At 45.9% G+C, this 26,489-nt stretch overlaps 1 long non-coding RNA gene across 1 annotated transcript; it reads left to right on the forward strand.

Annotated features, from left to right (window-relative positions):
• The first annotated feature begins 17,818 nt into the window (after positions 1-17,818).
• On the forward strand, positions 17,819-23,280 carry LOC118986215 (uncharacterized). Its single transcript, XR_005066323.1, has 2 exons — positions 17,819-17,924; positions 22,923-23,280. It is a non-coding gene; the product is annotated as an uncharacterized LOC118986215 (long non-coding RNA).
• The last annotated feature ends 3,209 nt before the right edge of the window (positions 23,281-26,489 follow it).

Genomic DNA, 26,489 nt, shown 5'->3' on the forward strand with positions numbered 1-26,489 from the left:
TGCTTCTTGCTGCCCTGGCACCCTGGCTGCGTTCTTTGTCAGATACTCTGCCATCTGAACTGCTCAGGCAACTGTGATCAGGTCAAAGAAGGCTGCGGGCCAAATAGCCAAAACTCTCACCTTGAGCTCATGGTGTAACCCTGGGCAAGCCCTTTCTCTCTGGGACTCAATTTCTCCAACTGAGACATAAAGAATTTCTTCTGAGCATTTCTGAGCTGCCATTCCAGAATCCGTTGCCCAGCCAGGCCCATGACCTAGTTGTGAAGGACAGTGAGAACAGAGCCGTTGTTTGGAATTCATGGGTGGGGTGGGTGGGGCACCTCCTAATGATGAAGTGGCTAGGAATTGGAGCGACCTGTTTGTCCAAACCTCTGGTTCGGCTAAAGGAGGCCCACCACTCCTTTGGCGTTGCTGCAAGGACATATGAAATGCACTTATCAGAGACCATCAGGCTCATAAACCTGACATTTCACCATCCAACACCATTCAAGCACCAAAAAAGATAAAAATTGCACAAGAGGTGGAGCCCACGTGATGACCGAGCAAATCCTGTCTCAACTCTTTCTCTTAGGAGTTCCTGACGGAGGATATACCCTGCTCTACCATTTCAAAAGACTTCTTAATACACTTTTCTCCCTGAGTGATTTTGTCCTCAAGGGGAACCATGTGGGAGGGCCCTTGGGGATTTTGAAAGCTTAGTGCCGAACGAGTTCTGTGCCCTAATGATTTTGAAAACCAGCCATGTAATTAGGGGCTTGGTGGTTGGAGTCGGGAACTGGGAGTCAGGAGGCCGGGGTTCCAGCCCTGGCTTTGCCACTACCTGGCTGTGTGGTCTGGAGCAAGTTGCTTCTTCTGTCTGGGCCTCAGTGTTCTCATGACGTACCTCTCTATGGTCTCTTCCTGCTGTGGCACACGACAGCTCTCAGCCCCAAAGACAGAAATGTTCCATCTTGGGTGTAGAATGGCGCTGGGTCCACCCCAATTGCTTTCTAGCCCATTTCTTCTCTGGTGTAGAGACGTTCCTGCAGTTGGAGGTTTAACCCCCTTCCCAAGCTCCTCCTCTTGGAAGGTATCTAGGAAAGCAAGTGAGCGGTATGGGAGTTTCAGGTGTGGAAGGAGCACCTCCAACTGTTGTGATAATGTCTCTTCTTCTGGTTGTCTGGTGGGAGGTGCATGGCAAGTTGGGCTTCATAAAGGTTAGGAGCCCCAGCTTCAGACTTTGCCTGTCTTCTTTCATGCCCCAACCTTGACAACTGCTTCAGTTCGTTATTCAGCAAATTTTAAATAGTGCCTATTTTTGCCAGGCACTGTGCTAAACTTAGATATCTTCCATACATGGTTGTTTTTAATCCCTCGAGGCCCCGCCAAACAAGGGCTAACTTTATCCCCACTTTGCAGGTGAGAAAACTGATGGTACTTACCCATGGTCGCTCAGCTAGAAAGTGGCAAACCTGGTCTACCGACTCCAAAACCTGGCTCTTGGCCCCTATAATGTGCTATTACCCAAACTTTATTTTATTGAACCCTCATTTAAATCCTTGTTTGCTTTATTTCAAAGCTTCCATGTCAGTGCTTCAGAAGAGTCAGGGCCACTTCATGGATTAATAATTGTCTCCATTTTTGAAGGAGAATGGAGTTGGCAGACATGAGACGGTGGGGCGGGAAAAGGCCTGCAGTGTGTCCAACTCCAACGACTCAGCTTCGAGAACTTCCTGCATCAGTATGTCTGATCCACTTTGAACCTTGCCAGCCTTGCTTTCCTTGCAAGGATATCTTAAGAATCAGTTGAGAGCATGGCTATGACAGGACTGAATAAATTAAAAAGTGATGAGAACAGCCTCACCATTATTGTGGTCCTACTGATCTGTGTCACTCACCAAACTGACCCAGAAGCAGCACATTGCCTTCAAGAGTCTTCAGATGTGCCATCTAATGGTGTGAACCTGGTGGTCCCATGATGAGGTGGTAGGAGTCGGTTTTTGCTCCCAAACACCCTTCCTGCCTGACTCATTCAGAAATGCCACGTTCTGGGATGTGTGGCATTCTGACAGTTGGCACTGTGTCATGTGGTCGACCTAGAAAGGATGGAATGCGGCATTCCTCAACAGATTCAGGCATGAGAAGAGAGAAAAAGAAAACGCAACTTTTATAAACAGACAGCCTGGGGTTTAGGAGAGGTGCACTTCTTTGGGAAGTCTGTGGAGGGGTAGCTACCCGTCCATCCCCAGGTCTGGTGGTCCCTCAGGGAGAGTGTATTGTCGTCCAGCTGCAGAACCCGGCACCCTGGGGCCTCACACTCTTGGACACTGATTCCAGTCAGGTTGGGTAGGGGAATAGCTCACCTGCTTAAGTGCTCGGCCCTACAGGGACTGAGAGGAGATGATACCCAAAGGGGCCATCTGCAGTCCCCTTCGTCACTGAGTTTTTCCCTTTGTGCATTAATCTCTCTCCTTTCACCCATCTGTGTGGTAAGAAAGGCCCTGGGAAAGGATTTCATTCCTCTTGAGATTCTGTGTATAGGTGGGGACCCAAAGGGAAGAGAGAAGCAGACCCACGGGTCTAGGCTTAGGGCAAGGACATTTCTTTACTTAGAGGACAGAGGCTCCCAGAGGTCAAGTCAGAGGAGTTCTGGAGACATTGCCTGCCTCTGTAGGGCAGAGGGACTACAGGGTACACCGTGGCTCTTGCAGAGATCTCTTCACTTTGGCCCCTCTCCTATCATGGGGACAGGAGTGTGGAGCCGGCCACGTCCCTGACGTCTAACACTACCAGTTGCATGGCTGCTGGATGGTCCCCTGCTGAGGGTGGCATCGGGTAAGTAGCTATAGTCATGGAAGTGAAGAAGGCGACGGGCCAGAGGATGCTGACAGCAATGGCCGTGGAGGAAAGGCTTGCAGAGTGAGTGGGAGACCTGGGCTGCAGGCCCAGCGCCCTCTCTGGGACTACTTTATGAAAGAGGGTTAGGCAATAATTTCAAAAGTCCCTTCCAACTAGGCTGACCAACCATCCCAGTTTGCCCAGGACTGTCCTGGTTGTACTACTGAACATTTCACATCCAGGAATTCCAGCTTCCAACTAAAATCTCTGCAACTTGATTGTTCTTGTGACTTTCCTCTGAGCTGCCAAAGCCTCCTCTCTGGATTCGAAAATCACTGGGGTAGATCCTTCTCTTAAAAGCATGTGGGCAGAGGTGATACTCAAAGCACGTAACACCCTTGGTGGCAAGGCATCCACCCAGCAGACTACACTGGGTCAGAAGGTGCAGGCTGTTCTGGCCAGCTGCTCCTGTGCCCAGAGGTGGGTAACCCCACACCAAAACCAAGCTTCCATCTCCAGGGCTGTGATAATTCCACCTCACTTTGTAGTCTCACCAGTGACTTCAGGACCTGCAGATTTGAAGGATTAATGAATGACCCAGCTTCTCTTTCGATTCCTGTTCTCCCACAAAAGGTGGTAACTTCCCAGTTCACCAGTCTGATCCAGCTCAGTCCAGCTTCTAGTGTACAGCCTTTTAAAGGTGAGAGTGCTGTGGGCATTGTTGACTAAACCCAGAGAAGTTCTACCCTGCTGGGAGACCAGTTGTTTTTTCATTCAGAGAGGAGCCCTCATAGCATTTGGGATTGAGGAAGCTGGAGGTTTTGAATAATGGCTACCATTTCTGTAGCAGAGGGAGTGTATCATGTGACCTCTGGCTCTCATTCACTCCACACCTATCGAGCCCATCACATGGGGCCTCCATTAGGCTCAGTGCTAAAGGGCAGTGAAAAAGGAGTTGAGTACAACCCCTAAGGTGACGCTATAGAGTGGTGGGCAGACCACCAGAGAAGCAGCTGCCCTGAGGTGTGCTCCTGTGCTCTGATCCCTTTGAGTGCCAGGGCAGCCCACCGGAGGGGAATTTACTCTGCAGGGGAAGGCATCTGTGCCAGGCCTGGAAGAGGAGGAGGAGCTACAGGTGATTACTAGTGGGAGGAAGGCGACGGGCCAGGCACAGAAAATGGCACCCATTTTGATGCCTGAGCTTTGCCCCACCCCCTCTGGCATTGTGGGTGGTGCTGTGGGTGACAGTGGGTCAAGGATTGCTGGGCCAGAGACCAAAGTGGGCAGAGCCAGCCCTTGGAACACCATGGGCCCAGGCTGCCCAGGCACACCCAGGAGTCCATATCCTGTTCCCCAGAGCAAACGGGGATCCCAGACACCAGCTTCCTCCCATTTCTTCTCGTTCCTCAGAATACCCTCCTCCTCTGTCTCAAAGCACCCGCTCTGACCCTGTCTTCACTGCCCCCTGCCCCAGGTTCCTCCCCAGTCTGCTACCAGTCACTGTGCATCCCTTCCTAGTCCTCTGGTCTCCACTCTCTTTTCCAGTTCTGCAGCTGCCATAACATTTCAAATCCCAGTCATCTCCCACTTGTTTGGGGGCAATAGTCGCCTTGTGCATCCCATGGTTCAGGCTGCTCTGTCCCTCATGACCTGTGTGCACTGCCCAGAGGGATCTTTCCACAACAGTGCTTGGTTCACCTCATGTCACTTTTCTGAAACCTTCATGAGTACATTTCTTCAGACCTCACCATCCACTGTGTGCAAACAAGGCCACATCCATCGTCTTTGGCTCCTGCCTCTCTGCTCACACGAGACCTCAGTCTCTCCCCAAGCAGTTCTGGAAGCCCTCGGGGCAGTGTCCAGCATCTATCTGCACCAGCCCCTGCATGTTTGCTAGGTCTGCGACCAGGCCAGCACACACACAGGGGAGGTGTTTAGAGACTTTCATAGTGACCTGGCATACTGTGACCTCTAGAATATGTAATTTTTTAAATTTTAATAAAGCAAACGGACAACAGCAACAACAAAAACAGCTAGTCTTTCACCACAGATAATTTGAGAAGTGCTGGCCCAGGGTGTCTGTTTAGTCCACAAATAAGTCTGGCCCCTCCTGTCACCCACTGACAGCTCTGGAGTTGATTTTCCAATCGATCGATCAGTCAATAAGTCTATCAATCAGTCATTCAACCAATCAATCAAGGACTCAAATCAACTGATTTGATTTTTCAGATCGGTCCCGATAACTTCCCTTTCCAGTGTGCTCTTGGAAGAAGCAGCTTGTTTTAGGAAAAGTACCTGCTGTTCCGGACGTCTGTGCTTTGAACACTCAACTGGGATCCCTGTTTCAAATCAGCACTCGTCTTCTTTCTCTAAAGCACTTTTCCTGTTTAGCTTGGTGATGAAACAAACAAACAAGCCCTGTAAAATCAACGTTATTTAAATGTGAGTTCCACATAATAAAGTGTGCTTGTTTTTAGCATACATTTTGATGAATTTTGACAATGAATACACTTGTTAGACCACTGCCCTAATTAAGGTGTGAAACAGTTCCATCTAGGAAGGTGCCCTGTGCTCCTTCGCTGTTCCTCCCCACTTCCACTGGCACCCACAGCAGAACTGGCCTGCTTCCTCTCACTATGGGTTGTTTGGCTTCTTCTAGAATATCATACAAAGAGGATCATCCAGAATGTGTCCTTTGGTGTCTGGCTACTTTCCCTCACCATAACATTTGGGGGTTTATCTCTGATGTTGTATGTAATGCAGGCCAATCCTTTTACTTGCCGAGAAGCACGGCATTGTATGTACCACAGCCTGATGAACCCCTCTGCGATGGACGTCTTGGCTCTCCCTGTGTTTTACCACTTAGATGAAGTTGTCTGAATATTCACGTACCAGTTTTGGGGGTTTTTGTTTTGTTTTGTTTTGCTTTGTTTTTGCAAATGTTTTTATTTCCCTTGGGCAAATATGTAGTCCTTAAATTGTTGGGTTTAATGGTGAAGATCATGTTTATGAGAAACTGACAGTAATCCACAGGCCTTGTCTCTCTCAATGAGCTTTATGTGCTTTCTAACTGAACCCCAGTTCCAGGTGCTCTGGAGAATGTTCCTTGTGCCCAGCTCTGGGAACTCACTAACTCAAATTTCAGGTGGAGTTCGTAACGCAAATGATGTTATGGGCTGTTGTGAGTTGTTTTGCAAGTAACCTATGGTAAAAAAATTAAAAGTATTGATATTTGTAAAAAATTTGCCTTAAAATATGTATATGCGGAATGTATATGGGCACACCAGTCATATTTTGGAGCATGTCATTCCCTACAATTTTTAAAGGCCATACCTGCAGAAAGAAACCCTCTAGAGACCTTTGGAGAACCTTGTCAAGCATTTTCCCATCACTCGCAGGAAGCTTTGATTGTGTTTTCATGAAAGCCACATGACTCTGGGTCTTACTTTCCCCTCATAGGATTTAGAAAATTGATCAATTAGTGATAACTTTCTAGGCAAGTGTTTGGGGGACACCAACCAGATCTCAGACTCCCTGTGGGGTCCATCTCTGGTTTAGAAGTGGAACTGGGGATCAGTCAGGAGCTGTGAGCAGGGTGTGACCTTGCAGTAGAGCAACAAGGTTTCAGCTGCACCATGAGCCTTTCTTTGCATTAACCTCATGATATATGAGTAAAAGTGAGTGACTCATGTGCCTACCGAGATGTGAATGTCTGATCTGACCTATGAGAAATGTTTCTTGGCTACTATCTGCATGAAGCATTGACCACACTGGACATAGCAAGATAAGCAGAACAAGAACACCGACAACAGCAAACCAAACCACAAAAAAAAGATTGCCCACATCTACCAAGGAAAGCCCCACACAACTTTGAGAAGACGTATTCTACCAGAAAAACAGAGTCAAGGAGAACCTAGTGATACCACTGCCCAGAAGACAACAATGAGGTCAAGCTGAAGAGGTGCCCACCCAAGGCCACATGACTGAGACTGTGGCTGAGCAGGGTTCAGTGTCTGGAACTCCTGATGATTAAGCTGTGTCCCTTTAATTTGCCCCATCTGTCTCAGTAAAGGATATTTTTAGATTGTACTTATTCAATAAAGGACTATGTTCCTCTGACCCTGTCTTATAAGCCTGGAAGCCAAATGTTTTATAAGACACATAAATTAAATTGTTGATTCTATGTGCCTCTTAATTGGTTCCACAGGACCATTTGGAGGCTCAGCTCAGATGGGTGAAAGCCCCATCAAACAACTGGGAAGTGCACTGAAGTGGAAAACAAGACCCCTATCACAGTCCCCGTTCCCCTGGGCTTGATTTTGGGGGTAGTCAGGGACCACTCTCAAAGCTGTCATAGAATTCGGAAATGTTTGATCCCGAGGCCAATTGGAGAATACCCCCATGTCACATGTGGGGAAACTGAGGCACAGAGAGGGACGGGGATACCAACAGGGTTGCATCATAGATGATAGTAGTTCCCTGCAGAGGCAGATGTAGACTCGGCCTTGTGTTTTCCGGAAGAGTGTACTTCCATCTACCAATTCACACACAGGCTGCTTAAAGGTCTAGCTTTCAGATGGGCAGCTTATTCTAAACTTGTTTTGGCCACAGTGGGACCTAGCCAAGAAAAAATGGCACAAGGGAGGAGGAATGGGGAGGATGTGCTGTGATTGGAGTCACTGGCTATGCCTTTTAGACATGAGGCCTCTCTTTGGGAAGGAAGTATACATGAGCCCAGAGGACTAAAGCCCTTTTACCTGAGATTTGGCTTCAGGCCTGTCTCCTCCCCAGGTCTCACCCCTTTTGATGAAGAGTGAAGTTTGCATTTTCTCAGAATGTTCTTGTAAGTTACCAGCAAGTCTCAGGCTGGCTGCAGACAGCAGACTCACAGTGAGGCTGGCAGCCAGCACCGTGGGACAGGGCTCCGGGTCTCTCTCATCCTTGCTGCCAGGAGTGCCTAGCTGACATTGGTGTCCCCAAGCACAGGAGGACAGAAAGGAAAGCTGGAAGGGCCATTTGGGGACTAGCCCAGTACTCTTCTTTTACAGACAGAGAAATAAGCCCAATAAAGGGAAGTGACTTTCCTGTCACCAGTAGTCCCAGAGTTGATGACAGATCTAGGTGTTGTGCTGGGCCTTGGACTCAGAACCCTGTGCTCAAATCAAGAAATAACACATAAGTGCCTCCTGTGTGATAGGAATGGGGCCAGGGCCTTCACCATTCATTCACAGTTATTAAGCCCCTAGAATGCACCAGGCAGTATCAGCTTCTAAGCCTCCAATGAACAGCACAGGCAATGAATGGCTTCTACCTCTGCATGGCCTCAGATAGACAAGCAACTGGGCAGGTGCAATCCAGGGTGAGACCTGTTATTGTAGCAAAGGTTAGAAGGACATTAAGAGCATTCTGGATGCAAGATCACATGTGTAAAGCCAGTGAAGATCTGAAGGAAATTTGGTGTGGCTGTAATGCAGAGTGTAAGAGTAGACAGGGATGAGGACCAAGAGGCAGGCAGGATCAGATCACAAACAACTATGTGAACAGCAGGTTTTGACTCTTGATGACAGAACCCTGGGGGAGGCACTGGAAGGTGGAGTCTCAGGGAAAGAAGAATGAGCTGCCATAAACTGTGGGGCTGCCCGGCCCCCAAGGGACTGAAGGCCAGGGCATCTGACTGTTCATTGAGAAGGTTATAAAGGGGATTTGGCTGGTGGGTTTAAAGGACCTAGATGAGCTCCTTGCAGGGCAGCAATATCAGCCATAGGTGGAAATGAGCCCTTGAGCCTCTACTCTCCCTCAGTGGCCTTAATTCATGTCCATGAAATCCCAGGGTTGTTTGGACATTTGTTTGAGAATCACAGCTCAAGTGAAGCTGAAGGTCTCCTCACCAGCGCTCCAAAGTCGTATTTGGAGAGTAGAGGAGAAAGCTGGGATTTAGAGCACCTTATGAAACTGGGACAAATCCCCCCCCACCCCATTCCATAGACTGGAGTGGATGGATACCCCAGCTAGAGCTGAGACATGGAGGGAATGTCACAGAGCAGTGAGTATCTCTTCTGTCATTGATTTATTTATAGATTTCAATTCCATGGTGAAATTCTCCAGTATGTTGTCTACTTTCTTGAGCATATTAATCACAGTTATTGGAAAATCTGTCTGATAATTTTGATATTTGCACCACTGTGAATTGGTTTCTAGTGTCCTTTTTCTCCTGGGTTTGTTTCTTGGTATGCAAAGTGTATTCAGTGCATGGAATGTTGCCAATGCACGTGTTATTCCGCCAGGTGGTTAGCTGCATTCAATACAGTTGGGGGTTCAGCCAAGTCCAGGCTGCATTTCAGCCCCTGTTAGGTTTGCTGGCCCTCTCCCTCACCTCTTCCCCTAGGACAGGGCCTCCAGGGGTTCTGAGTGAGACCCTGAGGTGGTTTATCAGGACCTTGTCTGTCCTGCCTCCTACTGGACATCAATTTTTTTCCCCAGCACAGTGAGATTGCTAAAATCTCTGCTGAGCTTTTCAAACACCTTTACCTTGGCCTTTTAGCCTCTTGCTCTGATAGCTTGAGACTCAGCAAATGCCCAAATTGTAACACAGAAGAGGCTTGTCTGCTCTCTAGAATCTTGGTCCCTCAAGTCCTAGTACTCTGTTTGATGACTTCAGTGTCGGGGCCTAAAGACGGTGAATGCAATCCATGAAGAAAATCGCACCAGGAGGGCTTGGCTGAGGCAGCCCCAAACAGGATACTGCAGCCAAGCCAGGTAGCCCCCACCCTTGTGGGCATCCCTTGATCACGAGTACTAACTACCAATCAAGATGCTGATCACGCGCCCACCCACCAACCGTCGCCATGAGCATGCAGTGAGCATGCACAGGACAACCTATCAGGACCACCTCCCCTTTTCCCCTGCCCCCTATATAACAGCCCCGCCTAAAATAAAATTTGCAGCTTGATCAGAATCCTTTGTCTTGCTGCCTTTCTTCGCACCTCTTGTTCCCATCCCTATTCATCCGTTTCAGGTAGACCCCAGTTGACTGTTCCGCGGGATGGAACACTTCAGACAGATTAATTTTCTATCTTGCATTTTACCAAGTTGTCTAGTTGTTCTTGTGGATGCTGCAAGCTTTGTATCATAAAGAGAAGCAGAGCCATGGACCATTAAATCCTCAAGTTCAGGTGCAGCTGCTCCAGCTGGAAGGTTGCCATGGTTTTTAGGCAGCCTGCAGAGTAGCTTTGCCATTGGGCTTTGTTGGCTGCTGGGTCCCCGGAGCTTTGCTGCATCACCCTTTCTCAATTTTCTTCATCCTCTTACCCTGTCCTGAAGCTCAGATTCCCAGTGGTGGGCAGTCAGGGGAGAGGGAGAAGATAGGAAGCTGCCAGTAGCTTCTTTAGGGAGCAGTGTGATGTCCCATGTGGAGCATTGGGATATGTGTGGGACGTTTTTTCTTTTGTTGCCACAATGATTGGAAAAGCCTACTATGGCCAGGGATGCTCGGAACAGTCCTGCCCAAAGTGATTTTTTTTTCTTTTTTTGCCCCAAGTATTGTTTTCCCATTAAGAAAAGATAAGCCCCTTTTACTCACACTCAGGATTCCACCCACTCCTCTCTTTTCTAAGGAATTTTTTCCAAAATCATCCCCTCTCTCTTCATACCTTCATGTTCTGTCCTCAATGAGATCAATCCTACGAACATAAAAACAAGCTTGAACCCTGACTGGTGTAACTCAATGGATTGAGCGCGGGCCTGCGAACCACACGATCGCGGTTCGATTCCCAGTCAGGGCACATGCCTGGGTTGCAGGCCAGTTCCCGGCAGGGGACACACCAGAGGCAACCATACATTGATATTTCTCTCCCTCTCTCCTTCCCTTCTCCTCTAAAGATAAATAAATAAAATCTTAAAAAAAAAACAAGCTCGAGGGTCTCCAGTTAAAAGCAATACAAGTCAGACACCAGAATTTTCTTCATTTTTCATCCTCTTCTAGCTAACCACCTAAATTCTCCACTCCCTTCTACAGAAAATCTTGGTCCGTGTTCACTCTGGGACTTGTTGCAATCACAGCCTGGGCTCACTGGAAGACAAAACACTTCCTAATTCTATTCCAGGCAGCAGGATGAGGTGTCCTCCTCGCCGAGTTTCTTGGCTGGCCGTAACCGGGGCACCAGAAATAAATCAGGCTGCACTTGAATGCCTGGGAAAAGGCTGCTGCAGCCCTAGCCAGACCACGTGCCTCCAGGAGAAGAGGGAAAGAGAAGAGTAAACCTGATCTCAGCTCAGCTGTTCCAGGACATTATGCACCTGGCACTCCAGCAGCGTCCGTGTCAGGTCCGAACCTGGCGGGATCCTCCACACATGCCAGTAGATAGACACAAAGCTTGAGTTTCCTTTTTAATTCTGTCACAGAGTGACCTTGGCCAAGTCATTGTGTCATCATTCCTGAGGACTCTGGGGTTTGCTGACCTCCTCTCTCCCTGCTAAGAATTTCCTGGGTGGAGTGGAGTGGTGTCACATGCCAACAGGCAGTGGTGGGATGGGAAAGCTGGTAACGCTGTGTGAGACACAGATACTGGGGGGAAGGTGAGGCTTGCCTGGTGGTCCCCTTGAGGGACTGGGACCCCGAGGCGGGGGAGTCTTGAGATATGAAGTGAAGAAGGATATTATCAGTGGCCAGAAGGTGAAGAGCGATGCCCGGGACCAGTGTCGGGGCTGCTGGAAGCAGTTTGTCAGAGCCACTGCCAGAGCTCTGGGGGTGGTTTTGCTGCCTTCTTTGGGAGATCCTTCACCTGCCCAGCCTTCTCCCAGTTGTTGCGTTAAGTAAACAGTGTGGTGAGGTTGTACCATGAGAAGGCAAGGCACTCTGGTTTACTGCGCTTTTTATTTGAGGCTTGCTCCAAACACGGATGCACTCATGGCTAATGATTTTGGGTGCCTTCCCATGACGGGGTGGTGGCAGGGTTGTGGTGGTGAAGGATTATGCTGTTTATAAGAATGGCTTCCCATTGGTAGTGTGAGGTGTACAACATCCTTCAGAAATGCAGTATCCCGTATGCATCATGTTTCATTTGCCTCTGGCTGGGGGTGCCATTGTATGGCTTAGACTAACATTAAAACCACTTGTCACTGAACTGAGATGACACTGTTGTGCAGCCTTCCTAATAAATACCAAAGTCTGTGTTGGAATCCAGAACTGACCTTCAGCTCCACCCTCCTTATTCCAGGAGCCCCTTCAGTTGGGACTGAATCCTGGCTCTGCCACTGTGACCCTGGGCTTGCTTTCTCACTTTCTTTTCCTCATTTGTCAACCGAGGATTATAGTGCCCATCTCATAGAGTTATTATGAGTATTAAATGAAGTAATGCATGAAAATGCTTAACACAGGGCCTGGCACAGAACAAGCACTCAGTACATGCTGACTGCTGCTACTACCATGACTGATAATTGGGAAGGAGGAATAGGAAAACCAGGGAGATGAGAACTGAGCACAGGCTCGTGACCCAGCCAGGGATTTGTCGCCACACTGTAAAATATGCTCCCTGCCCCTTGACTGGCAGACAGCACCGCCTTCCTCGCACAAGTGCTGGGGTGTGGAGCTGTGCTCCCTGCCACAATGTTTCCAAACTTTTTGGAACATGTGCTCTGTCAGTGAAATAATTTTAAATACCCTTACATTATATGTGTATTTCCTTATTTGTAAATTGCATACATGCACCAAGGTATTATCAAGTACATTATAAAACATTAAAAGTAAAACTTTAAAAAACCTGAATAAAAAATACCAAAAAAAAAGCTCTAGTATTCCCCCCACATCTTATTTTTAGACTTCTGTGCTGGTCTGTGGGTGGGTCTGGGGGCTTGAGAGAGGTCACTATCAGTCCAGCTTCTTGTCGCCAGGATTAAATGAAATAGCCTTTATAGAGCAATTATAAGATTTTTAGTTATGTTTGTCACTATAGTTGGTTAACTCATGTGTGCACAGAAACAGGAAGAAGAAGGTCTCCTGTAGGTTATAGTTCAGTGATAATGATAGAGTTCCAATTTGAAAGGTCGAGCCATCAAAACCTTGCAGGGAGTGTACCACGCACCAAATGCCATGAAAAGAATTTAGGATGGAGATGAATAAGACATAACCCCAGCATCTGGACTTTTAACAGGTGAATACATACAGCCCTGTGTGACATACACAGTGAAAGAAGTGTAACACCAGAAGGAGAAGACAGAGCAGGGACTCTCAGGGGAGGCTTCCCGGAAGTGATGGCCAGGGGATGGTTTTAAGAGTGTTGAATAGATGGAAGAAGGGTGCTTGGGCTAACGATGAGGTGTGGAGCAGCCTTCTCATCCAGCCCCCTACATGGTCTCTGGCACGTTCGACAAGGCGGATGTGATTGGACCGTGGGAGGAGCAAGGAAGCCAAAGAAGGTATTGGACAGCTGGTCAAGTGCCAGGTCTCATGGCCTTGTACCCCTTAATGGACTTTGGAATGAAATCCAAGACAGGCCAGAAGAACCCTTCGGATGGCCCTGTGCATGGAGACTAGTAGGCATGAACCTGGGAGGTTAGGGACTCCTGGGACTCCAGGGGAGAGGGGAGAGGGGCTGACTGCAGGAGGGACAGTGGGGCTGAAGAAGATGCCAGGAAACTGGAATTTCAGAATTCCATCTTGGAATTGGCATGGCCCTCTTGGCTTCTCCAGTTTATTGATTCCACAGGAAGCTGAGAGGAGCGCCTTACTCCTGAGGGGCAGTGAGATTGGAGTAGAGAGCTTCTAAGCTCCAAATCTGAAGACTTCAACATCTCAGACTTTTTCCAGGCAAAAGTTTCCTAAATTCACTGAAACAAATCCTAAAAAGCAGTCTCCAGTTCCAGCAGGAATCCTAGCCATTCAGACCACTGAGCCTGCTGCTCTCAACTAAGCACAAAGGTCTGACTCCTACATGGTGATGTTTTATTGAGTTAGTTTTGCTCATCTGCAATAGGCAACAGCCCAAAGCCCACTGCCGTGACAGGCCGCCATGTTCCCTTATCTCTCCACTTGATTTCTTTTTTTTTTTTTTATTCTTACTGATCCTCAGGCCACCTTTTACTCTCTTCTGACCATCACTATTACCCAGCCAGTTTCTCGTTAATGTTTCCAATCAATCCAGCCCACATCCTGGTTCATGAAGCAGCACTGACAGCTTTAATGTTCTATTTTGACCATGTTGGAAGGAAGCAGGGGGAGAGCTGGTGGGACAGTGTTTACAAAGTCTGCAGTAGTGTGCACAGTACTGTCCTGGGCTTTCACCTTCACTCACCACTCACTCACCGACTCACTCAGGGCAACTTCCAGTCCTGCAGCTCCATTTATGGTAAGTCACTTAGACAAGTAGATCATTTAAAAATATTTTTATATTATACTTTTCCTATTATGTTTGTTTAGATATACAAATACCACTGGGTTATAATTGCCTGAAGTACTCAGTACAGTAACATGCTGCACAGCCTTGGAGCCCAGGAGCAACAAGCTATACCACGTAGTCGAATTGTGTAGTAGTCTGCACCATTTAGTTTTGCAAAAGGGCGTGCTATAATGTTCACACAGGGACAGCACCATTGCTTAATGAGTCATTTCTCAGAACATACCCCCCCTGGTTAAGCAATGCATGACTGTACTCCAAACTCTGGTATCTTGAAAACAATAACAATCATTTGTTTATATCAAGAATTTACCATTTGGGCAGGGCTCAGCAGGGAAGGCTCATCTTTTCTCCTTGCAACATCAGCTGAAGTGGCTTGATGAGGTGATGGAGAATCTACTTCCAAGATGGCTCACGCCTACAGTTGGTAAGTTAGTGCTGGCTCTCGGCCGCAAGCTCACCTGGGGCTAAGGTTGAGAGACCTCAGCTCCTGCCCATGTGGCTTGTCCTTGTGGGTTTCTCCAGGATCTGCTTGGGATTCCTCACAACATGGGGGCTGGGTTCCAAAAGGCAGGAAGTAGAAGCTGCTACTTCTTGAGACCTGAGCCCAGAATCTGATCCGGCATCACAAAACCTAGATTTAAGGTGAGTGACCTAGAGCTCCTTTCAATAGAAAGAGTATGAAAGAATTTGCAGGTCAAGTTGTAAAGTGTCACATCCTAATTATAAAAATCCATAAAGCAAACTGAAGTCTTTCCGTGATTTAGTCCTTGTTAACCAATCCACTATCTTATGTCATGATAATATTGCTCTGTGCACAATAACCTGCTTTTGGTCCCTCCAGTGTACTGTGTTCTCACTCACCTTCAGGGCTATTGCACCTGCTATTTGCACCCACCTGGAATGCTAGCCCTGTCTTTACCCCAACTCCTAGCTTCAGATCTCAGCATAAAATTCTCTCCCAACCCTCGTCTAGGTTAAGCTCCACTGTTTTAAACTCTCATTCAATTCCTGGGTCACTTGGTGCATCTTAAGTATGTTTGGAAAAAAGAAGTGATTAAATAAATGAGAAAAACAACCACTGTTTCTTTATTCTGAAATGCCTTTCCTGCCTCCCTGTGTTCATGAGTCACCTTGGCTCCACCCAATGTCTAGTCTCTGCAAGGCCATTAACTCCTTCTCTTGCAGCATTTCAACTCTTCTGATAATTCCTCCAGGAAGGTGATAGTGTTCTCTAAAATTCACTCAGGATAAACACACAGCTGTCAGGACCCGCTGGCTCCATAGCTTGAATGGAAAGGCTGTGTGCTTGTTTTCAGGGAGCCTTTGTTGAATGGTCACCGTGTTCCCATCATCATTGTCCCTCTCTATTTTGAAGCTCCTGGAAGGCAGGCACAGTATCTCTCTGGCTCACTTTTCTCTATATTCTGAAAACAGGAAACAGATGGCTTGAGGACCAGAAGGGTGAAGTTGAATTTTAACAGGGAGAGGGTATACAGAGTGAGCAAAGACTGAGAGGAGCGGGTGTTCTCTCTGCTGTCTGGTGGGCTGGACTTGGCTCTTATCATGCCATAGTCTAGGATCAGTTTCTGTCAGGGACGGAGACAGATCTTATGATGGAAAACATGCTAGACAGTAAGCCAGAGTCTTGGTTTACTACCACCAGGACCTGTCACTTAACCTCCCTGAGAATTGTCCCCTTACTTTGAGGATGCTTAAACAAGAGGGTAACTAGTAGCTATTCCAGCTGTAGTGATTCTGACAGCAATTAGTTCCTCCAGCTCTGTAGGCAGACAGATCAGGGTTCAAGTTCAGGTTTGCCCTTTTGCTCTGTGTGACCTAGGATAAGTTACTTTACCTTTTTGGGTCTCACTTTTGTCATCTGTAATCTGGAAATAATAGTTCTTTCATAATAGTGCTGTTTGAGAATTTAAATGATAAACTATTCAAAGTATTTAGTTTTTGAAGCACCTAATTAATCATTTAAACAAACAAACAGTTATTGAGAACCTCTTACAGAAGGGTGCAACGCAGTGAAGTGATTATAATCTTGACTCTGGAGTCAGGTAATATATGAATTTAAATACTGGTTTTTATCATTTACTAGCTGTGTGACCTTGGGCAGGTCACTTATCCTCTTTCAACTTTAATGTTCTCATGTCTATAATGAGGAATGGGTTCTCATCTCTTATTGTGATTGTTACTGTATAAGATAATATATTGTATATAAAATGTTCATGTGCCTAGTATGTCATATATGCTTAATAAATAAAAGCTGTCTGTTTGAAATTATTGTTGCAAATAATCACTCTCTGTCAGGGAAGAACCTACAGTTCAGTTTGGCTGCATGCAGGAAAGCACGCAGAGGTTGATGGGAGATGTGTAGCAAACAGAGGCTAGGATCATGGGTGGTGGTTTTTGAATAGCCAGAAGAAGTCTTTGAACTTTAGTCCACTGGTAATGACAAGCCCACTGAAGAAGTTCAGGGTTTCAAAAAGACTAATTTCAATGTAGAACATAGAGGACATCAAAGAGAAGATATACTAGAAATGGAGAGACTTATTATTCATTTACTCATTCATTCAATCGCTCATTTTTTCATTCACTCTGTCAATCACCTAACAATTCTTGAGCTCTTATATGCAAGGCACTAGTTGGTGAGGATGCAGAGAAGGACAGAAAATTAATAATACTTAAAGTATAATAAATGCTAGAGTAGAGAAGCTGCTAACTCGGATTTTTAGAGGGACCCAAACATTCCTCCAGAAAGAAGTAGTATTTACTGCATCTTACCATGCATAATGCACACTTTTCCACCAAATTTCTGAGGGAAAAATAAGGATGCACACTGTACATGGGTGGTACTAATTTTGTATTTATATAAATGTTTTTGATTCTTTTATTTATACTTATGCATTAAAAGTGTAACTATAGAAAGGAATAACAATATCCATATGCAAAATAACACCTTGAAATATGATAATAAATTTTGTTTCTAAATATAAATAAATAAAATAATTGAATTAAAGAATTAAAACATTTGTTTTTTTCCTGAAAGTTTGGGTCTAAAATGTAGGTGCACATTATACACAGCAGAATACAGGTAAATGGAAACCTAAGGTATAAAGGAGAAGAGTATTCTAGGGAGAAGTATCAAGTGCAAAGGATGCATAGGCTGGGGAGCACTGTGTGAATGGAGGACTTGAAAAACATTGAACCTCCAAGAAAAAGATGAGAATCAGAACATGGTTGATGATCATAGTGATAGACGAGAAGTCATTAATGAGTGTGTCATTGTGGAAGTCAAAGCTAGAGAATTTGATGACAAACTGAGCATGTGGGAGACTTCAGAGGAGTCAAGGTGATTTTAATGTGACATCTCTTCCCCTGTGAGTGACCCTTACTTTAGTTTGCCTATTACTTCTCAAGAGCATGTACAGGTTTTTGCTGTGTCAACTTGATTTAGTTGGGAACTTCATATGGTTCCCTTTATGGTTCCAGGCTAGAGGTGAACAAAATAGGAACTTGTACAAAGTTTTGAAAGCAGAAGTAAAACAGTAGCCACGATTACTCTCCAAAGGTCATTGTGGTCAGATGAGGAGACAAGCACAGAGCTACCTGGTAGGTTTCAGCTCATCCCGCTCTTCCCCATCAAATCTAGCAGCCCTGGGCCTGCCACCTCGTCCCTGGACCCCCAGAGGCAGCAGCCTCAGAGAGGTAATGGTATCCCACAGATCTCGTCATGCACTATCCCTTTGTGAGCGCACTTTGGCAGCTGCAGGTGCTTCACATTTCAGATTCACTGTGACTAACTCCTTCTCCGATCTTTCAAATAGGCCTTCAAGACTTTTACTTCCCCAGCTTCTCCCAGAATTGTACTAGGTCTAATTTTTATAATTTTCTTATTCCATAATCCTCACAATGAATCTACCCCAAACTGAACCTTAACTGACACAAGGCCCAGCCAAGGAGGGACTGATATGGGTGTTTATTCCCTTTAAAGAGAGACATAGATTACTGTCTCATCTAGTCCAGAATCAAATAAAGATATTTGTTTGAGACTCTATTTTTCTCTCTTAACTCTGTAGACCAAAACATAAGAAATCATAAACCAGATGACTAAGCAATAACATAAGACAGGGGGTGGGTTGGGGAGGAAGAATGTTCCAAGAAGAGGGAACAAGATGTGCAAAATATCCAGAGGTCACGATGCCTTTGTGTCTGCCTTGGGGTTGTTGTGAACAGTAAATTCGATAATGAGCATGAAGGCACTCAGTAAATGGTATAAAGATAGGCATGTGCAGATATGGAATCAAATCGGAAGGACCATCTATAAGAAAGACTTTGCATTCTGCTCTTCAGCTCTCCTCTCGGTTCTTCAGTTGAACCTCCATGCTCCAGCCATCAGACAGCTAGAATTTCAAAGAACACAATTATGTGGTTAGTGCCAGCGGGGCCTAGAGTATTTGGCTCAGGGAAAACCATTGTCTGCTCCTGAGCCAGTAGGAAAAAGGAACTGAGAGTACCTAAGGACCAGTTTGTTCCCCTTTCATGCCAGAACTTTTCTGAAATGAAAGTATCCTGGCAACCTCAGAATTACTTCACCTTTCCTGTTCTTGACCCTCTCAATGTAGTTGTTCTTCTCTTTTCCTGGGACAACCCAGGGAGTAACACTCCTGAAGAATCTTGACTCCAACACTTAACTTGCTGTGTGAATGTGAGCAAGTTACTTTAACTCTCTACGTCTCAGTTTCTGAATCTGCAAAATGGGGATAATGACTTATAGGCTTGTTATGAGGATTAAATGAGCTTCATGGTCAAGTCTTTAAAACAATGCATAGCTTATAATGAGGGATCAGTAAATGTTAGTTGATATTATGATGATAAAATAAGAATTTTATTATTACTATTATTAAACATAAACCATACACCATAAGTCTAAAGATCACTATAGTCTTGTTAGTATACAAATCAAATATTGTGTTATTCTTCATAATCTTTATTTCTGGGACTTTATTCTTAGAAAAATCAAGTGACTCAGAAGTTCAATGGTTCCTGACGAGTAGGAGCATTTTTTACCAATTGTATGTAGTACATGTAAGGAGAAATTGGTCTAGTTCATCATTCAAGTCATGATAAACATCGAGTGGAAGAAACAAGTATTTAGCCTGGGTTCTCCACCAGCTACCACCCCGCCTTTCTCCTTGCCTTTAAAGCCATGTAATGTATCCCCATGGGCTCTCTCCACTTCTTCACCTTCTACTCACTTGCTGATCAGCTACCCTCCTCTTTCCCCACTTCCTCCTCCTCCCCTCCTTTTTCTTCCCCTCCTCCTCCTTTCATTTACATTTTTAAGTAGGAAAAGATAAAAGTTTTTGAAAAATATGTTTTTTATATATTGTGGATAATTAAAGGAGAAAAATAACGAATAAAGAAAAGGAGGGAGAGTAAGAAAATGAAGTAAAACTATAAAAGGAAAGAAAAAAAGGAAGGAAATGAGAAAAGACTAAACAAACAAACAAGCAAAAAACTCTGGTGAAGCAAAATACAAATTTGGGACCATTTTAGTACATCCTCATGGTTCAAATTTTATCTGACAAACTTTCAAGAAATTTGAAAAAGCTATTATGATTCCATAAGATTAGTTTTTATTTTTGTTTTTCTCCAGGGCAAATTTACCCACTTATTTTGATTGCTCTGTGGGTCATAGTTGTCACAGTCTCTAATAGTCCAGTTACTCTGTGGGGCTGTGTTCAGTTTGTCAGCATCCCTGTTAGAGTTCGGTGCTCAGCATTGGACAGGCTGGTCCAGAGTGTTCCTGCTGAGGGGGCTGACGAACCAAGAATGCAGTGGGACTGTCAGTCTCTGTGCTTGTCACAGGGAGCTCCCATTTTCTCTCTTTTGCTCCCTGCCTATCTCTCTCAAACATTTTTAGTCACAATTCTAAAACTTCTTGGTCTTAGATCTCTATACTTTCTTAAAAATATGATTGAGGACTACAAATAGGTTTTGTTTATATGGGTTACACCTGCTGGTATTTACCATATAAGAATTTAAAACATATCAGTTTAGAAATACTGATTTATTAATTCACTGAAAAGTAGCAAAATAACCCCATTACATGTTAACACAACATATATTTATGAAAAATTTCAAAAACAAAAATAATATCAAGAAAAATAACATTGCTTTATATACTTGCATGTCTTTTTAACAACTGGCTTAGAAGACAAATTGCTCCTCATGTCTGATTTTGCATTTAATCTGTTAGAATATGTTGTTTTGTCAAAGCATGTAAATAAAAAGTCTGTCCTAGGCCGCAGAGCTGGGAAATGGAGGGATATTTCGTTGGTCTTTGCAGATCACTGTAGGGATTCTTCTTTGGTGTTATTATAAAACTTGACAAGTGGTAGTTTCTGAATAGTTAGTTACAATGTGGGTATCAATGAGTTTTTCATATTTTATTATATATTATCCATTGGCCTAACTTAAAATGGATCTTTTACTATTCATGATTTTGCAGCATCACACATTGGTCATTGGAGAAATGTTCATTCACTGACTCATGCTAATCTTCCAAATGTTAACACATTCCATTCTACAATATAAAAAAATCACATTCATTAATAGTACAATCAATCTTATTAGAAAAATATCTAAGTATTGGGAAGCTGACAGGCTCATGATAGCAGATACAAGTCTTCCAAAATTCCCTGGAAAGCTTGCACTTTATCATAGGCAACATGGGCAGTGGGGGTAATAAGCTCACTTCATTCATTTTTGAGAAAATGTCTGCAGAATGCCCACATCTGGAAAACAGTCAGTCAGTCAGTTAGACAGACAGACAAAGGCAGCTCATGCTTACTGCAAATCTATAGGGATGCATTTTCTACAGACAGCTATCATACTGCGGAGCCTACCAAAGTCCTTATACCTTAAGGTACTTCTATACTGTCACCTAGAATATTAAAAAGAATACTCAAGGGTCAAGATGTAATAAAATTGACAATCTGCACTGCTTCGAAAAACAGGGTTAAGTGAAACAGGCATTTTCCTTTCTGCCAAAGAACACAGTGGTGGTTGCGAGTTGGGGGCCACTGCCGGGACTCAGGCTGAGGCCCCAGCAGTTTTGCTGCCATCACTTCTGCACCATTGGTACGAATGTCAACACAGTGACAAAGGCAAAGCAGTGTTGTCTTCACTGTGGATTTGGTTTCCTGGGTCCCTTGAAAGGATCTCAAGGCCTTCCAAAGGTCTGTGGACACGCCTGTGGAACCAACCATGTTTTCAGCGTTCATTGGTAATGTTGAGTCTCATGCTGATCTTACGAATGGTGGCTGGGCTATCATCAACAGATTCGGGGGCTTCAAAGACCCCTAAAGACTAATAACAACAGGAATTAACACATCTTAGGTGCTGGTCAGATGCTTTTCACACATTATCTCCCAGCAACCCTTGGGGTAGGTTCTAGGTCATCCCTACTTTCAGATGAGGAAACAGAAAACCAGAGAGGGGAGTTAACTGGCCAAAGATCACACAGCTGGTAAGTGGGAGAGCCCAGAGCCCATGCTCAGCACTGCTTTGCTGCTGGTGGGAAGGCTAACAGGATGGGCACCGAGAAGAACTGCATGTCAGAGAGACAGGAGGTCAGAGCAGTGGCTGAGAGTCTTGGACTTGAGGGTCTAAGCAGTGATTCAAGGCTTTCCTCCAAATCTATTTCCCATCTAACTCTCACAAAAGCCCTCTGAGTTGGTTGGTCAGAGTTCTTAGTTCCATATCACAGGTAAGGCAGTTGACGCTACTTAGCAGAGCAGGAGACCCTTGTAGCCCCAGGGAGTTCCACCTTCTCACTCAAGGACCAGGACCCAGGACCCTCCAGGCAGCTTTTTTTCCTTGGGGTGTACCACTGTCACATGCTGTAGGGGCACTTGGCAAAACAGGCAGTGGCATCATCGCTGAGAGAGAGAGAGCGAGAAAGAGAGAGAGAGAGAGAAAGAGAGAGAGAGAGAGAGAGGTGGTGCAGACCCATTAGCTCTGGTGCCACAGGGGGAAAGTGGCCCCCGGGTCCACATGCTGGGTTGGCCAGTGGTGACAACCCCCTCACCACGGGGCCTGCGACTGAGGCTCACAGTGACTGAGGCTTACAGTGCATGATTCTCCATTCTGAGGATGCCATTCCAACTCAGCTGGAAGTAGTTTATCTGCCAACACAAAAGAAGGTGAGGAGGGGTCGGGGGAGAGACCAGGCCAGAAGAAAACTGAAGCCTCTGAGGCCGCTGACAAGTTCGACAGCAAACATCCCCCAGTGCAGCTCAGATCTCTCTCTACAAAAAGAGAAACTGAGTCGTGCAGCAGGGAAGGAAATTGCCACATGTCACACAGATTGAAAAGTAAAAACATTGGCCCCCAGATGCTTGATTCACAGCCCTTTCAGAAAAGAGACCATGTTTAAGTAAATAAAGGCAAGCAAGCTTGGCAACCAAGTTTGCTCTGCGAGAAGTTCCAGCTCCCGGCACACATGCCTGTTCTGTAACATTCTTACGTACGGGCACGGAGACGCAGGGCGGAATTCCTTGGTTTCTCGGGACCCCTCTGCAGCGTGTGCACACCCCTCTGGACAGTTACATGCCAAGCAGGTTTTATGGCCGTTTACTCTGAGACTCTCCCTTCTGATGCCTCGATTTTCGCCTTTGTTCTTTTGTTTATATTCCCTAGACAATCGACAGTTCCTGAGGGTTACAGGCCTCCTGGATGCAGAAAAGGGGAAATTTCAGGACAGTTCCTGAATGTCCCAGCCTTCAAAGCCTCATGCAAGGCCAGCAAACAGCCTCCAGAATAAGGGGGAGATCCTTCCCGAGTCAGGCTAGCTCCAGGTGGGAGGCCTGGGCACTCTCAGTATCCTTCCTGGTTTCCCCTGGCCAGGGCAGTGCCCTCTACCTCCCTCCCTCACGGGGCTCCATACAGAGAAGGCATTTTAGGACCAAGGGGAAGAGCGCCTGGTCCCCCAGCGCTTCTTCCTCTGAGCAGGCTGAGCTCCACATTTTAACAATTAGAAATGAATTCTTTAACTTCAGGTTTTGTCCATCAGGACACATGACAGCATTACATTGCAGGACTACTTCTTCTTCTCCTCCTCCTTCCCCTCCTCTTCCTTCTTCTTTTTCTGTCCACAAATACTGATTGAGAACAGGCTACATTCCAGGTCCTGTTTTAAGAGCTGCGGATTCAATAGTGAAAGAAGCAAACTCCCTGCCCTGGTGCAGCTGAGGGTCCTTTGGGGAGCTCACATAATATGTCATGTGATGCCAGGCTGAGTGTGAAGCAAAGTGCAGGGGAAGAGCCTAGAGAGTGGCAGAGTGATCACCATTTAGACTGGGTAGCTGGAGGCAGGCTTAGTGTTAGGGCTAGGGTTTGGAGGAGAGGCCTGATGGAACCCAGAGAATGTGCCCCAAAGCCATCTGGGGAAGACAGAAGGGTCACCTGTGACATGGGCAGGGTCTGCCTTCCACCCACAGACCACATGGGACCCCAGCTTAATCCTGTTCCCAGGTGAAGCTCTCCACACTCTTGAAGATCCTTCTTAGGACCTAATTAAATCTGCCTATCCCAGTATAGCTGGCTGTTATTTCAGCCTAAAGTTACCTTTAAATTTATTTTGAACAAACACAAAAAATCCCCCAAATGGCCATTCTACAATCTGGGGTTAGTTAACTAAATCTTTGTTTTTTCTTTTCTGTCTCTTAGACCTCCTAAGGTTCAAAAGCTAGAGAGCTGGACGTTCCCTCTGAGGTCAGATGATTCAACCCACTCATTTCAGAAATGGAGAAAGTCAGGCCTAGGCATGGGAAGGGCCTTGTGCATGGCTGGTCACAGGGCTCATGACATCATGGTGGAGTGGGGACCCACACCCAGGTGTCCCACTGATACAGTGCTTCGAGCCCAGCGTGCCGCGTACCACCTCTAACCCACATCTATTTTCTATACTTGCAGAATAACAATAATAGCTCATGTTTCCCAAGGACTTGGGTTTCCTCTTGCAGTGTTGTTCTGTTCTTCTCTGGGACATTTTCTGAGAAGGAACACTCTCTGTAGGTTTCTTTCTTTTTTTTCTTACTTTAAACTAAACATTTTCTTTTGGCTCTGTGCTAAAGGCTTTACACTCAGGATTCCATTTAACCCTCATAATCCCTTTGTGAGACATTATTAAAATTGTTCTTATGAAAAGACTCGGAAGCTCAAGTTCAGAGAGGTGAACTTGCCCAAGGTCACTTAGCCAGAGAATGGTGGAGCTGGAATAAAAACCTGGGCAGTGGGACCCCAGAATCTGTGCCCTTCACTAGGCCAGTCTGCTCTTTACCTGCAGCATATGTCACCGGAGTGCTCCTGGGAGAACATTTGTCTCTGGCTGTTTTTGTTACTTTCCTCACCTTCACTGTCATAGCAGGTGGGCTAGGGCAAGGAGCCCATTGTCCCCTAGCCTTTTTCTAAAAGGCTGCTGATACATAGGGTGACATGCTGAGCATTACCTGATTTTGACACCTTGGCTACAGGTAACACAATACAGAATGGTTGGCTTGGCCCAAAGACTACAAGGTCTGAGCTGGCTGGTTGCTCTAGGGGATGAATGCTCTGTCTAGCAGCAGCCCTGTGACGTGGCTGGGGACTGGCTACACCAATCAGACCTTATGTGTTGGAGAGCAGCGAGATGTTCGCCATCAGAGGAGGCAGTGACAGATGCCCACTGCTTATGGACGTGTTAGCCAATCCATTCGCCAGGAGTGGAAAACAATGCAGTGACTGAACAGTATTCTGGCTTTCATGGGGTTTGGCTCTGCGGCTTAGATGGTGTCCTGTCTTCCTGACTTCTCCATGCATTCTTAAAATGAACTCCTAGTAAATGAGTAATAGGAGTGGGTCTCTGTCCATGCTCCTAGAGGGGCAAATAGTCCTCCTAAGACCGTGTCCCTTCAGGTGCAGCAGTGGGCTCTGCTGATCACCCTCCAGGGCCTGCCCACGTTGGGCAGCACTTCCTCAGTCATCTGTTTCACTGGCTCTGAGATCAGTTTCCCAACGGGAGGCCTCATCTGGGCAGATCCCTGAGGCCCACCTCAGACCTGCTGAATCCAAATGTGTGTGGGTGGTGCCTGAAGGAAGCATCTTACCCAAACTGCTTGCGTACTTTTTATCACTTTTACTTCCAAGTGATTTTTATGGATCCTAAATGACCAGGGGGAGCTGGCTATATTCTCCCTGGGTTCTACCAAATGTGGGGAGCATGCACTGTGTAGAGAGTGATGGGCCCTGTTCTGTTGGGGAGCTGGAGGTAGGAAGTGCTGGACCACAGCACCCAACACATGTCAGTATGTTTCAGGAACTGATTACACCTGAAATTGCAGAACGCCCACCATGAGTTGAATCTGCAGGTTGTGGAAGTTTTTTGTTTGTTTGTTTTTTATTTTAAGCTTTTGAATTATGTGCCAACCTTAGTGATCAGAAGATTTCACACACACAAATCTGTCTTCTAACTTTTATTGAAAATATAGACAATCTAATACTGCCAAGCCTTCCTTCTGTGTGGTGGTGATCGACTGTTGTCACCTGTATATCAAGCTTGAGTGCCTCCATTGACTTCAGAGCTCCCCTCACCCTTGAGTCACTGCAAGTTTGAGGCTGTTAGTGGTTCAAGGAAAATGGGAGTGAGCACATTTCCTGGTGGATGTGAAGAATAGTCCTTCATGTTTGATAAGTCAACATTGTGACTGTCTTAGAAAAGATGCAGCTCAAGATGGCTCTCTTTACTTGTGCCAGGTCCTCAAGGCCTTTGGGTTGGGACCTTGACACTGGCCCTCAAATCCCTCTGTGGGGCTATACCTGGAAGTTGAGCAACCGCTGTAAAACCAGACAATATTAGATGCTGACCGTGGAGTGCAACATCCTCCCTGTGCAGAGGAAGAGGCAGTAGCCCTTCTGGAGGTCACCCAGGAAGTGGGACATGGCCAGGGTGCCAGCCCAGCCCTCATTCTGGAGCATCTAGCCTTCCCATTCTCCTTAGCCACACCTGGAACTGTTTCCTCCCATTTTCTTCACACTTGGCCATATCCTGTTCTCTCCTGGATCTTAGCTATGTAGTCTAAGTACAGTGCTAACTAAGTGTTTTACAAGCATTTGATTTAGTTGTCATCCCTATTTTACAAATGAGAAAGCTAAGGTTTACAAAGTCACTTTGCTTACCAGTAAAAGAGAAGGGATTTCATTCCAGGTCTGGGCAGCATCAAAGCCTTC

This window comes from Sturnira hondurensis, unplaced genomic scaffold, assembly GCF_014824575.4.
Source record: "Sturnira hondurensis isolate 20B ecotype Veracruz unplaced genomic scaffold, ASM1482457v3 Scaffold0004152, whole genome shotgun sequence".
In the NCBI taxonomy this organism is placed as follows: Eukaryota; Metazoa; Chordata; class Mammalia; order Chiroptera; family Phyllostomidae; genus Sturnira; species Sturnira hondurensis.